Source organism: Mus musculus, chromosome 16, assembly GCF_000001635.26.
Source record: "Mus musculus strain C57BL/6J chromosome 16, GRCm38.p6 C57BL/6J".
Lineage (NCBI taxonomy): Eukaryota > Metazoa > Chordata > Mammalia > Rodentia > Muridae > Mus > Mus musculus.
This window is the reverse complement of record NC_000082.6, coordinates 49570000-49583182: the sequence shown is the minus strand read 5'-3', so window position 1 is coordinate 49583182 and position 13183 is coordinate 49570000. Positions and strand designations below refer to the sequence as shown.

At 39.2% G+C, this 13183-nt stretch overlaps 1 long non-coding RNA gene across 1 annotated transcript in view; it reads left to right on the top strand.

The window, feature by feature from the left end:
- Gm31494 overlaps positions 1-10864 on the top strand; it is a 72334-nt gene extending 61470 nt beyond the window's left edge. The window contains exons 4-5 of the long non-coding RNA XR_384884.2: positions 9823-9976; positions 10607-10864. This is a non-coding gene — a long non-coding RNA (predicted gene, 31494). The remainder of the gene's footprint in view (positions 1-9822; positions 9977-10606) is intronic.
- The last annotated feature ends 2319 nt before the right edge of the window (positions 10865-13183 follow it).

Here is a 13183-nt window from a genome sequence, read left to right as displayed (position 1 = left end):
GTCACTAGTGGCTGATCTTGCCTCTCTCAAAACCCTTGCCTGAATTTGCAACATCTTTCCTGAGTCCAGAAAATTCAGCAGCATTTCTAATTTTAGAGTGGAATGGAACTGGCTAGAGTTTGGCTGGTAGGCGCATTGGGAAATTTAATTTGTATGAATGAGCCTATCTGTTTGTCAAAGTAAGTGGAACTTATATTCTGTTTCTGAAAGTGAAAACCTATTCACCAAACTAGCACTTTTACATCACCTCTCTGAAGTCTGAGCTGATTAATTCAACGCTAAAGTTATGGCATTGAAGTACAAATCGTTATTTTGTAAAATGCCAGGTTCATTATTCCTGTTATTTACTTTGAAGTCATTTTACTGTTTATAGGCTTATTTGTATAATCCTCTTGTAAACAGGAATTTGCTTTTTTTTTTTTTTTTTGGAAAAAAACAAAAAAAACAAAAAAAAACAAGATTTCCTGGAGAGTCAACTAGGCAGCCCTGCTCTTTTCTGGTGGAGCAGAAATCTCTCATGTTTGTAAAATGATGCTTCAGTTGAAAATCAGTATTTTTCTTTTTATTGTTTATACTAAAAGTGAATGGGAACTTTTTTTGGTTAGAAACCTTCCACACACAACATAAGGTGCATTCAACTAGCTATAAAATTCCAATGGCTCATAGCTAATGTTTGTTGCTTCAAATTAAATGTTACTTGCACTATTATCAAGCACATGAATGCCTCTTTATTCTGGTAAAAGATAACATGGCTTCTTTCAGCATTTGGCTGAGATAGAAAAAGAGATGGGTTATTTGTTTTGTTTTTCTATACTTTGTTGTATAGAAAAACACAAGGTCTAGCTCTTGTGCTAGAAAAGCTTTAGCTATTTTTCTTCACTGATTATTTTAATTTTATGTCACTTCTAAACACCTGGAGACATCTAAGGACTCATTTCAAGGTAATTTAAATGTATTGCTTAATTAACTATGGAGGGGGGTAGGGGGCTCAGAACAGCTCGGAGGATGGACTCAGAAGTTATAAAATCTAGATCCTCTCATTGTTCTGTCCTATTGTCTATCTCCGGTTGACTTTTAACTATTTACTCAGTCTCTCATACCTGTCATATGGGTACTGCAGCTCCAGGCACCAAAGCAATGCTTAGACAACCGAGACAGGGAGCAAAGCGACAAGTTACTGTAGACATCCTCCTAACAGCAGACTCTTTCAATCTCATTGCTCAAATAGTAGCTGCTGTTTTTCAAATTGACTTCCGAAATTTATTGGGGAAGGGGGCGGAGCACTGCCATATATATTGAACATACTTTCCACTATACTAACTCTCTTAGACTCAAAGTTATAAGTAGGAAAGGGTGAATATGTTAGGCATTGTGGTCATGGCTCCACAGTCAAGTATCTTATAGTGATAGTCAGTCGGCTTCTTCTTCTTCTTCTTCTTCTTCTTCTTCTTCTTCTTCTTCTTCTTCTTCTTCTTCTTCTTCTTCTTCTTCTTTTTACTTTTCTTTTTTTTTTCTTTTTTTGTTGCACATTTTTTATTAGATATTTTCTTTATATACAAATTTCAAATGCTATCCCGAAAGTTCCCTATACCCTTCCCCAGCCCTGCTCCCCTACCCACCCACTCCCACTTCTTGGCCCTGGTGTTCCCCTGTACTGGGACGTATAGAGTTTGCAAGACCAAGGGGCCTCTCTTCCCAGTGATGGCCGACTAGGCCATCTTCTGCTACATATGCAGTTAGAGACACGAGCTCTGGGGGTACTGGTTAGTTCATATTGTTCCTCCTATAGGGCTGCAGACCCCTTTAGCTCCTTGGTTACTTTCTCTAGCTTTTCCATTGTGGGCCCTGTGTTCCGTCTTATAGATGAGAACACCCAGGATACAATTTGGCTTCTTATTTTTAAGAAACTTGAGACTTTCTGGTTGGCTTGCACCTTTTACCTCTGACCCTGCTCAACTTCAGGGTGAACAGAAGCTTATAGTTTCCATTTCTAACTTTGGAGGACTTCAAGTCCTGCTTTGCACCAGTCATGACCATCTTGGTGAGCATTCATGAGCATATCAGTTCTCCAGTTAGCTGGGAATGGTCACCTCCTACACAGGACTGGACAGAGTTTTGCTTGCACAGAAGCAGAGGGATGGTGATGTTGTGTTTCACATTCTCCTCAGTTTACCCTTTTCACATTAGTACGTTGCTTTGGAATCATTTCCTGTTGCAATCTTAGTCACAGGCCGGCTTCCTTTATCAACCATTACAATTGTACTGGTACATCCTGTTTCAGGAAATATTAAAAATGAATGGCATGATTCCCGTGCTACACCCTGCTACTCTTTGCCCAGTGGTCTCGCTAGCCCCAGTCAGCAGTTTCCCTTCTCTCCTTAATCTGCCTCAGTGCTGCCCGTACCTTCTCAGCCTTAAACTCCTGTGGTTGGCGGTCCCAAATTCTAGTAACCCAGTAAATCAAAACTCTAGATGCTTATAATTAGTCAGTCAGATTTAGTTATCAATAAATTCTCAATTCACAAGATGCCCACACAATAATTTCAGAGCCAATTGATAATGATACAAGCTTATCACTTAGATTAGACAAGGTATGCCAATTATTCTATCCCTATATGATATTATAGCTACCTGTGGCTATATAAAGCCACGTGGAATCTGAATCGTCCTGTTCACCTGAAAGACCCACAACGTGAGGACTCCCCCACGTCCTGACTCAGGAGAGGTGACACCCCAAAATCACCCACAAGAAACGGTCTTGCTTCAAACTGCAAGAGGATTTTTATTCAAGAGCGCTCTCGGGCCCATGGTCATACAGCACGCAGGGGTAGAGGACCGTGGCACCCTGAGTAGCTGGGTAAGGGGGTAAAGGGAGAAACCACAACTCAAGGAAGTGGGGAGGGCGTTGTTGGAAAATACCAAAGATACCAGTTAAGAGTCACAAGGAAGAGCAAAGTCACAAGTGTCACAAGGAATACCTGGTAATTGTGCAGGTTATCTCTCAAGACAGTTTCTAAGAGCCCCTAACAATAGCACATTCTTTGAATGAACACTCTTTGAACCCAGGAACTGGGTGGGTGGAGGAATGTCGCTATTTGTTTTATGATTAGCATACCTTGGAGCATTGAGTCACAAAGGTCATATTCCCAAGCCTGGGCCTAAAGGTCTAGAATTTTGTTTTTACGTTTTACTTTTTCACACCCTCCATCTTGGTTCTTCCCCTTCTCCTTACTTACTCCCTGTCTTGGTAACTCTTAGCTCTGCCTTCCTTTTCCAAATCCAATCACAAGGTTCTTGTTGTATTAATATTTAAAGTGATTGGATAGGGAAAATTCTGCTACAGTACCCTTTGTAAAATGTGACTTCCTAATTAGCTCTTATGTACTTAGTCTGAATTCCAAGGATGGCTGTGATATATCCCTTCCACACCTTGCCAGCATTTTCTCTTCCATGTGGCTGCTTCGTGATATCACTTAAGATTTATGTGTCCATATGGCTGAAGCTCTGTTCTGTTTTCTGTTGGACTATCTAACCCCTCTATTCTCTGTTCTTCCTTCTGGGTCATTTTCTCCTTGTTCTTCAAAACGGATGCTCTGAAAGCCTTTTCTAAGTACCCTACCCCAGCAGGCTCTCGTGTTAGTGAGCACCCCGTGAGGGCTCTTATTGCTGCTCATCTCTGTATTGTGATTTATTTGTTTCATAATCCACCTGTCTTTTGGTACTACACTGAGCTTTTTGAGATTAAGAACTGGCTGGCTCTTCCGTGGAGAGTTTATGACCCGTAGGTGATGTTCAGCCTGTATAATTTTAGTGATCCAAAAGATGTCAGATTTGCTGTGTGACAAAATCTTAGTCTTGTTTCTTAGGGGATCAGGATAAATGTAAGGTACTTGTGCTTGTATCTTAGAATCGTAACATTTTTCTACTCTAACTTAGGGAGGGATTGTGTATACAGTACAGGGCGGCAGACACAAAGCTTTATAAACAAAAGTTATTTGGCGGAGTTGACCCTGGGTGTTACAGAAATCTCACTGGCACAAAGCAAACATGATAACCACTGTACTTTAGAAGTGATTAACTGAGCTGTGCAAGTAGTTTTTCTTTTCTTCTGTACCAGGCAGTCAGGTTAGCCGCAGCACTAAATCCTAAGGACAGGAAGTCACTAATCCATAGGCAGAAGTGCTTGCTGAAAGTAGTCTATCATAAAGCATCATGGGATAGAAGTTCTAGGCCATATACGTATTTAGGAACAAGTCTCTTCAGGATTGGTTTGAGCCTGCTCTGCACCCCAAATCTTAGGCTTTGATGTTCAATTACAGTTCGTCCACACCAACACCTCAATATGGAGATTCAAGGAAGAGCTTTCTACTTCCCGTTGAAGAGAGGACATAGGGATTAGTATGGAATGATTAAATTCACACTGAGAAACGGGGTGCACTGAGTCTATCACTAGGCATTCCACAGATGTAGCTGTATGTTAATGCCTTCGACCAGCATAGGATGAAACTCTAGTGTGGAGATTAGGTGGCAAATCTAAATAAACCCAGGAAACATCCTGGGTCAGTGTGGCCTGACTCCTCAACCCCCACATACTGCTGAGCCTCCTCTTTGACACTTTATGTGTAGGATTTGGGACTGTTTGTCACTTCAGTTGAAATTCTTACGTCTGCATTATCAGGCCCAATAGTAGTTGTTGTTGGTTTTTTTTTAAATATGTAAACTAATTTCTGAATTTATAAAATTAAAGGACTGGGTTTCTGGGGAGGGGAGAGGCAGGCCTTGTACTGGATATGTGAACCAACTGCTGTTTGATGGTTTTCTGAGCCTCCTTTCTTGTACTTTCCAAGTCTATAATGTAATATCCCACATCTTCAGTGCTGATTCCTTGAAAATGACCAGAGATCTTCAAGAGACTCCAGCCACTTCTAGGATGCTACAATCTCCCTTCGGTCTTTTGTCATTGTCTCTCTTAGATTTTATCTGAGAGCAGATTTTTTTTAATTCCTCTTTTTTTTTTTTGTAACCTGCTTGTATGTCCTTCCCTAAACCTGCATCCTATCCAGCTTCCTTGTTGCAGAAATACTGTTTGTTCTTGTCTTTCTGCAAAATTAAAATTCTGTTACACATGGTTTTGTTAAATTATTCAATGAGCTCAAGAGAGCAGCCCTGTACAGCTATGAGACCTTGGCTTTGCCCACACGTTTAGTGTGCCGTCGGCATTACTGACATGTTTTAAAGGGGCAGAGGTTACTCTTTTTAAGAAGTTTTAGTCTTCATATTTGTATACAGTCAATACTGCTCCTAATGGAGTGTTCTTCAATTGTTTCCTGCTTTTATGTGCTCGACAAGGTGCCTGCTGTCTATTTTGTTCCCCATGATGATTTCCTTTGTCTGTTTCTCTTCCTGTGATTTTACAGCATCCTTGGTAAAAACAAAAAAGAAGAAAAGAAAGGGCCACTCTGTCTGACTATATTCCTTCTTCTACACAATGCTGCTGTAGAGGGTTGTATAATTGACCTCTTTCCCCCAAAGCAGCATTTCTTGAATGATTAGAATCAAAACTGGGAACTGGTCCTTGAAGGCACTGAAGCCATGACCAGATTCTCTCAGGCTATTGTCTCCCATCCAAAAGCTTTGTCTTGGGCTTTGCTTCCAGTGTCCCAACCTTACCTGAGAGGAGATCTGTGAACAAGAAGCCAGGGTGATCCCACCTGTGCTCAGTAAGGAAGGGAGGGCAGTGATAGGTGAGGCGGAGATAGTATCGAGACAAGGGTGTCACTTCTGGGCAAGACTCAACCTTCTGGCAGGCAAGCTCTGGCCTGCAGCAGGTGTTTTTCATTAAACCTACCACTGCAGTAGGCAGCAGAGAAGCGATCCAATCCCCGGCTTACTGCTTCTGCCATCCAGTCACTGTCTTCTGAAGAACTTTGCAGCTACAGAACAGGCAGTAGCAGCTGGATAATTCACTTACGAAAGCTAAATTGATCGAAGCAATTGTAAAGGACCTGGGCAGGCCATTAAATGCTTGCTAATTAGAAAAAGATCAGAAATTAAATGAGTACCTGTCCTGGTTAGGGTTTCTATTACTGTGATAAAGCATCATGACCAGCAGCGAATTGGGGAGGAGAGGGTTTCTTTGGCTTCTATAAGTCTAGCCATGTCCATTGACTGTGAATGAAGGAAGTAAAGGCAGGAACTCAGGCAGAGATCAAGGAAGATGCTGTTTACAGGCTTGCTCCCACTGCTTGCTCAACCTGCTTTCTTAAACAACCTGCTCAGGTAGTTCCACCCACAGTGAAATGGGCCCTCCCACATCAATGGTCAGTCAAGAAAATGTACCACAGGCCAATTTGGTGATGCATATTTTCCCAATTGAAGTTCCTCTTCCCAAATAACTCAGGTTTGTGTCAAGATGACAAAAGCAAGAAAACAAACAAACAAACATACAAACAACCCCCCTCCCCCAGCCAACCAACCAAACATGGAATGAGAAAGTGGCCATTTGCTTTTCTTGTATCTGCTGCCCATTCTTGTTTGAATCCCTTTCTTCCATCCTTGATTCTCTACAATTATACCTCTCTGTCCCTTCCTTCTCCACCGCGCTCCCCCCAGAATGTATCAGCACAGACTCTTAGCCTTGTTTCCAAAACCAAATAGAAATCTCAACCAATAGATCCAAAGACAATAATGGTACCCCCTGGAGAGTCAGACTTTCAGTTTAATCTATGAATCCCCAATGTGGTGGAGTTTTGTTGTAAAACAGGGAAGATATTTGCATAAAGAGAAGGCAACTCTAGCCCCATTCTTTTGTTCTTATTCTGTCTTAACAAAGTCAATGCTATTAAAATCTAAGTAGATGATAAGGAGAAATCCCCAGGATGCTGCAAAGAGTTTTCCTTCTGTTTCCATTTGTTTTACAAATTGGCTCAGCGCCATGGACCCTGTGGAGAGACAAGTTTTAAGAAATGCAGAGGGGGGAAAAGTAGCCTGGAATTTACTTTTCCTCAAAGAAATTAAAAAGGTAGAAGGGGCCCAGTGATGTGTGGTGTGCAGCTCCTTTGCAGAACAGAGCCACTGACTTGCGCTGTGGTTTCAGCTGGTTGGAAACCAGTGTTAGCTTCATGTTGATAATGGACAGGTTCAAGACTCTGGTCTGACCCCTAAGTGATGTGCAGCACTATTGTCAGTTGGTAGTGACAGCTCCTCATCCCTTTGGCTGGTAGCTGTTGTGATGAGTACATGCTAACTCATCTCTCACCCTTATGTTACCATTGTAGAAATAGCTTTTGGCTTTCTCCTTTGACCAATTGCCTTTAGCATCTGGATTCCTTTTCCTCATAGTCTTTACAGAAGTCGGTATCTGCTTTTCTCTCACACATCTGGAATCTAGCCAGCGTATACCAGAACAAACAGCTTCTAACATTTGAACCCTTTTGTAAGTGTGCTGATTGCAACTTGGACAACCATTTCCACCCAAGGTAGAAGCTTTCTGCTGCTTTGAGGGGGAAAAAAAATAAATGTCTAAAAATAAAACCTAGGCATAAAAATAGGGCCAAATACTCATTAACTGCCTCACTTAGCTGAATGCTGAAACAATTTCTACAGTGTTAAATCAAGCTTTTGTGTACTTTCTTCATGGTGCTTTATCTTAGATGATAAGTAGGTTACTGTAATTAGTCATTTTATTCAAAATACAGGAATTAAATTGTCTCAAGGACCCAATTTTCACCTCATGCTTAGGCTGACCCTTGGACTGGAGTACTTGTGTTCATGAATCTTTGAGAATATACATCATGGGCTACTGTGGGGAAGGTTGAAGAAGGAGTCGGAGCACAGAGAGCTTAATATGCAGGGAGAAGAATTTAATTCTTACTCTTGGTCGTAAGAAGCCACTGTCAGATTTAATTAGAGTAATGTCACGGAATGACATACATATTTGACAATATGGTTCTTGACTTTTGTGTTGACAGTGAGCTATAAGGAGGCAATGATAGTCATCCAGATACCTATTTTTAGATTTCTGCATAAGAGGCAGTAGTGCTTTGGAGCAGCATGAGGACAATAGAGTGGGAGAGAAGTAGAGTCAAGTCAATGGACTTGATATGGAGCTTGAGGAAGTGAAAGAAACAAGCTTAATTTTTGGCTTAAACAAGTGGGAGAATTTGGTGTCAGTTACTGAAGTGAGTACTTGAGGAAACACACTATAATTCTTACTGTTTAGCTTTGAAGAGAGCGGAGTGCAAAGCAATCGGAAGGGAAAGACACTTATTGAAGGCTCACACTGACTTAGTGATGTCTGTAGAATAATAGCACAGGCTAAATGATGTTGACTCGGTAGAAATGTTCCAGAATCTTGGTTCACAAGGTTTCTAGTTCCATGAGCTCACATACAGAGGGTGTGGGTAGAGAAAGCAGAAAGTTTGGGAAAATTCTGTTTCTATGTTGTCAGGGCAAGCAGAAGAAGAACCCTCAAAGGACCAAGGGGTCCTATGGAAAGAAATGTAGGGAAACTCAGTACCTTGAAGCCAGAGCAGAATAGTTCATGGGAACTATCAGTCAACTGTCCTGAGAGTACTCAGGGCTGAATAAGATGACAAATGATATCATATGGAAGTTCTTGGGGACAGTGACAAAGGCCATTTTGATATGGCCTACAAACAAAAACCCAGAGGATAAGGGAAGCCTGCTAAAGGAAAATGAAGACAGTTACTTAGGGAATTCTTTTAAGGATTAGTGAAGCTAGAAATAGGTAGATACATATACATGCATACCTACATACAGGTAAAACACTCATAAAGATAAAATTAAAAATAAATAAATCTTTAAAAAATGAATTTACCAGTTACTTATATTCTCATTCATAGATTGTCATTGTGATGTAACGTATAACGTATATAGTATATATACTATCTTATATATGTAGGTATATCTGCAAGAAGAAATGCATCTTATTTTAAAACTTAATGCCATTTTATAATGGTTTTCACTTTACCAAATAATTTAGCTCTTTCTTTGAAGGGATGAAAGCTAACAGTCCTATTATGAAAGTTGATCTTGTTTATATTTTAACACTTGTGTTTTTCTTTATTGCTTTTCTAATTATTATATAAATGTTCTTTAATAAAGAAACAAACAAGTTTAACAGAAAAATGAACACATTTTAATAGAAAATCAGAAAATGAGTCAAGTTGAAGAAACTCTGCAAAAGTTGCAAATCCAATTATTTCCTTCTAGCATGTAAAATGTAAAATTGAAACTATAAATTATCATGCTATTGGATTTTGTTTTGATGGAGGAGTCTAATTTAAATTTTTGGAATAATCCTAATCATTCTAAATTTTTATATCTTATGGCATATTTAAAGCACATTCTCAATTGTACAACTGCCAAATGGTTCTTTAAATTTTTCTAGCGATTTTAAGACAAATTATAGGCTATTCTTTAAGACACTGTTTCTCAAAGAGAAAAAAATTAACTGTAATCTCATCATTCAAGAAAATCAGTTCTATTTTCCTTGAAAGTATGTTGTGTGTGGACAAGTAGCTAATCATCTGTATGAGTTACTTGTCTGTAGCTGTGATAACACACAAAGAACAGAAGCAACTTTTGGAAGAAGGATTGTATTTGGACTTACAGCCTTGGGGATAAGTGTTCATCACATTGGGAAGGCTTGGCAACAGGTGGCAGGGACAGCAGCAGGAGCAAGGAGCTGAGAGATCTTTAACCAGAAGAACAAAAGGGGGCAGTGAGGGGAGAGCAGGGCCAGACTATAAACTCTCAAAGTCCATACCCTACCTAAGTGACATCTTCCTCTTCCTCTAGCAAGGCCATGTCAAGCAAACCTCTGCGAAGAGGACCACCAACAAGGGACCGAGTGTTTAATGACCAGACCATGTGCAACATTTCACATTCAAACCAGAGACATTGTGTGCTCCACTGCCCCCGTTTTCACAGCAGCCTTGTGGTTTACACTGAGGTTGGTGCTATGCTTTGGCTGTTTTCATATGCAATAATAAACAATGCCATAGTTATCGCTGGCATTTAATATTGAATTGAATTTGGTTTTAGTCTATTTTACTATAAAGGCAATGTATTCATGCTGTAGAGAGCTTTATAAATAACAGCTATTGTCTAGAGAGCCTCTGTAGGATCGCTGCCAAATCCCTATTCATTCAACAGCCATTCATCAGCGACTCACATACAGCACACCCGGCTCTCCATGTGACGTCAACCCTTTAGCATTAATATCATAATGTAGACGTGGCGATGGATCCTGCTCGTGTCCTGTATGCAAAAAAACAAAACAAACAAACAAAAAACAAAAAAAAATGCGGTCTTAAAAGACAAACAGACAAACAAAACCAGGAGCATGGTATTTTAAAGTTGCATTATAACTGGATTTTCTCTAATGCTGCAGGAAGAAGTTCTTTGCCACTGAATTTATATAATACGGTGTGTAATGGCTATGGCAAGTTATCTGTGTGGCTGTATAATAAAGTAATCTCCTGGAGTCAGACACTGTAGTTCTTTTCAATCCTTGTTTGTAGTTACAATCCATGACATGCTTTCTTTTTTCTTTTTTTTCTTTTTGGCCTCTCCTCTGCAGCACAGTTAAAACAGTTAACATGACCTCTGAGGGAAACGAAGGCCCAGGCGCTGCTCCATTTTGTCTCTGTTATCACACTGTTTCCCTGGTGGCTCTCAGGGTAACTGCTTTTGTAATCCGGGTGTTAGTCATTTGTATCATCTGAGATTAACAGTAACAGAAAAAGTAAATGGACTATAGATTGTGCGTTCTTTATTCAAACTGCTTCAAGATCTAAAGCATTTTGAGCGCTGACGTGACTCCACAGTTGGGATCTTCTACAGCTGGTCTTCTGTGACAGGTCACAGTGAAAACACAGATCAAAAAATAAAAATTAAAATAAAAATTAAAATTACCATTAGGTTATGTGTTTAATGTGTGCATGGAATGTAAATGAATGGGACTTAGTGTTGGGTGCTATCCCTAAGTCATCTCATTATGTTTGTTGAAATATTCTGAATTTGAAAAGGCCCAAACCAGGCCTGATTTTATCTATGGGTACTCAAGCTTTATCTCCTCAGCACTGGGGACTTTCCTGTGCGATTGGTTTGTTGATCAGCAGAAACAGCAGGCCAGAAGTCTACATGAATGAAAAAAAAATCATATTTTCTTCTGTGCACTCATTTAAAGTTCTTTCTAATATGTTGTCTGCTACTAAAGTCCTTAGAAAGGGGAGTTTGACTGATTCCATTCCAGAGGAGAAGTTTGGTACCCCAGCTTGACAGATTTTCAAGGTTCCATCATAGAGATTCCATTTTATTTTAAACCATCATTAACATTTTTATTTTAGAGAATGCCATTGAGATAAACTGTTTTCATAAGCATCAGATCTTAGAAGGCTTATCACACAGTTAAAAAGAGGCAGCAATAATTAGCATCAGAGCCGAACTCTGCAAAAGTCCCATATGAATTGAATCAGCTTGTGCTATGGAAGTAAAATTCAGAAACTTGAGTTCAATAGGCTAACTGGACTATCACACTAGCCAAAATCAAAATGTTAGACGGCTTACAAATCTAGAGAATGGTTTCATTACACAAATAGACTTTTGGTAAATATATATATTAATGAAACATTTGTTCTTTTAGTTGAGAATGATTTATATACAGTATATTTTGATCCTGAGTCCTCTTCTCTCCTCTCTTCTCAGAGCTTCCTCACATTCCTACCCATCCAATCCCATGCCTTATTTATCTTTTTAGAAAACAAACTAGAAATAATAATTATAATTATAATAAATTATAAAATAAAGAAAAAGTATGAATAACACACACACAGCCCAGTGAAAACACAAAGTCAGAAACCATATCATATAAGTTAAAGTCCAGTATGGTTAAAAAAAAGTTCAAACAAAGAAATATGAGGTAAATAAAAAGAAATTTCCAAAATTACCATTGAATTCTCTTGTATTGGCCATCTACTGCTGGACATGGGGTCTGCCTTTATGTGTGTTAACATATCCATGGAAGAAAAGTAATTTTTCCTTTTAAGTAGTTGTCATTTAAAGACAGCTTCTTGGTTAGGGAAGGGAGCCCGTTTTCCCTTCTCTCAGTATTCAGACCCTATCTACCTTGGCCTCAGGAAGGACTGGTGCATACTGTTATTGTTTCTGTGAGTTCATATGTGTGTCAGTCCTGGTAAAAAAGGGTTAATCTTGTCAGGACAGAGGGTTTTTTAAATAGCAAGATCATCCAGATGCCAGATCCACTGCACCTGAGTATAGTGAAAACAGCCTTTGTAGGCCACTTTGCCCATGTGCAACATCTAAACTCTTAGGTTTTGTAAATATATAAGATCTAGATACACAGCTAAACAGCTGAAAGTCACAGGTGTTGGTTGAAACAAAAATCATTTTAAAATAGCTGCTTATAGAGCAGTTATTTAAAAATCTATAACCCAAATGGATTCTTGAATGAACCTTTACCTTTTCATTGGTTTTATTTGTTCTAAATACTTTTATTAATTCCTTGAGAATTTTACACAAGGTATTTTGGTCAAATTCACTCCTCCAACACTTCCCATAGACACCTTCTTCTCCTCCTTTCTCACCTAACCTGAAGATGAAGGTTAAGCGATGTACTGATCTACAGTTTTAGCAATATGTAATTAGGAGTCATTTAGCTGACTAATATTCAATTATGTAAATATATCATATATTCGTTACCTGATCATCAAGGGATGGACAGTTATGCTATTTCTACTTTCTGGCTATTGTGAGTAGAGAAGCAATGAGTCCTGAAGCACACATACCTCTGTGGTAAGATACTCAGTGACCTTTGAGTATCTGTGCAAATGTGGTAGAGCTGGAACACATGGTAGATCTATTTCTAGCTCTCAGAAAAACCTCCACACTCATTTCCATAATGGCTCTACCAGTTTGCACTCCTAGCAGCGATGAATAAAATGTTCTCCCTTTTCCATATCCATGCCAGCATTTTATGACTTATTTTTAAAATCTTGGCCATTCTGATTGGAGTAAAGCAAAATCGCAGGGCAATTTTAATTTGTACTTTAATGATGGTGAGAGATGTTGAATGTTTTTTTTTTTTATTTCATCTTTTACTTCCATGCACAATTTTAAAATTTTAACGTTTTTTTGA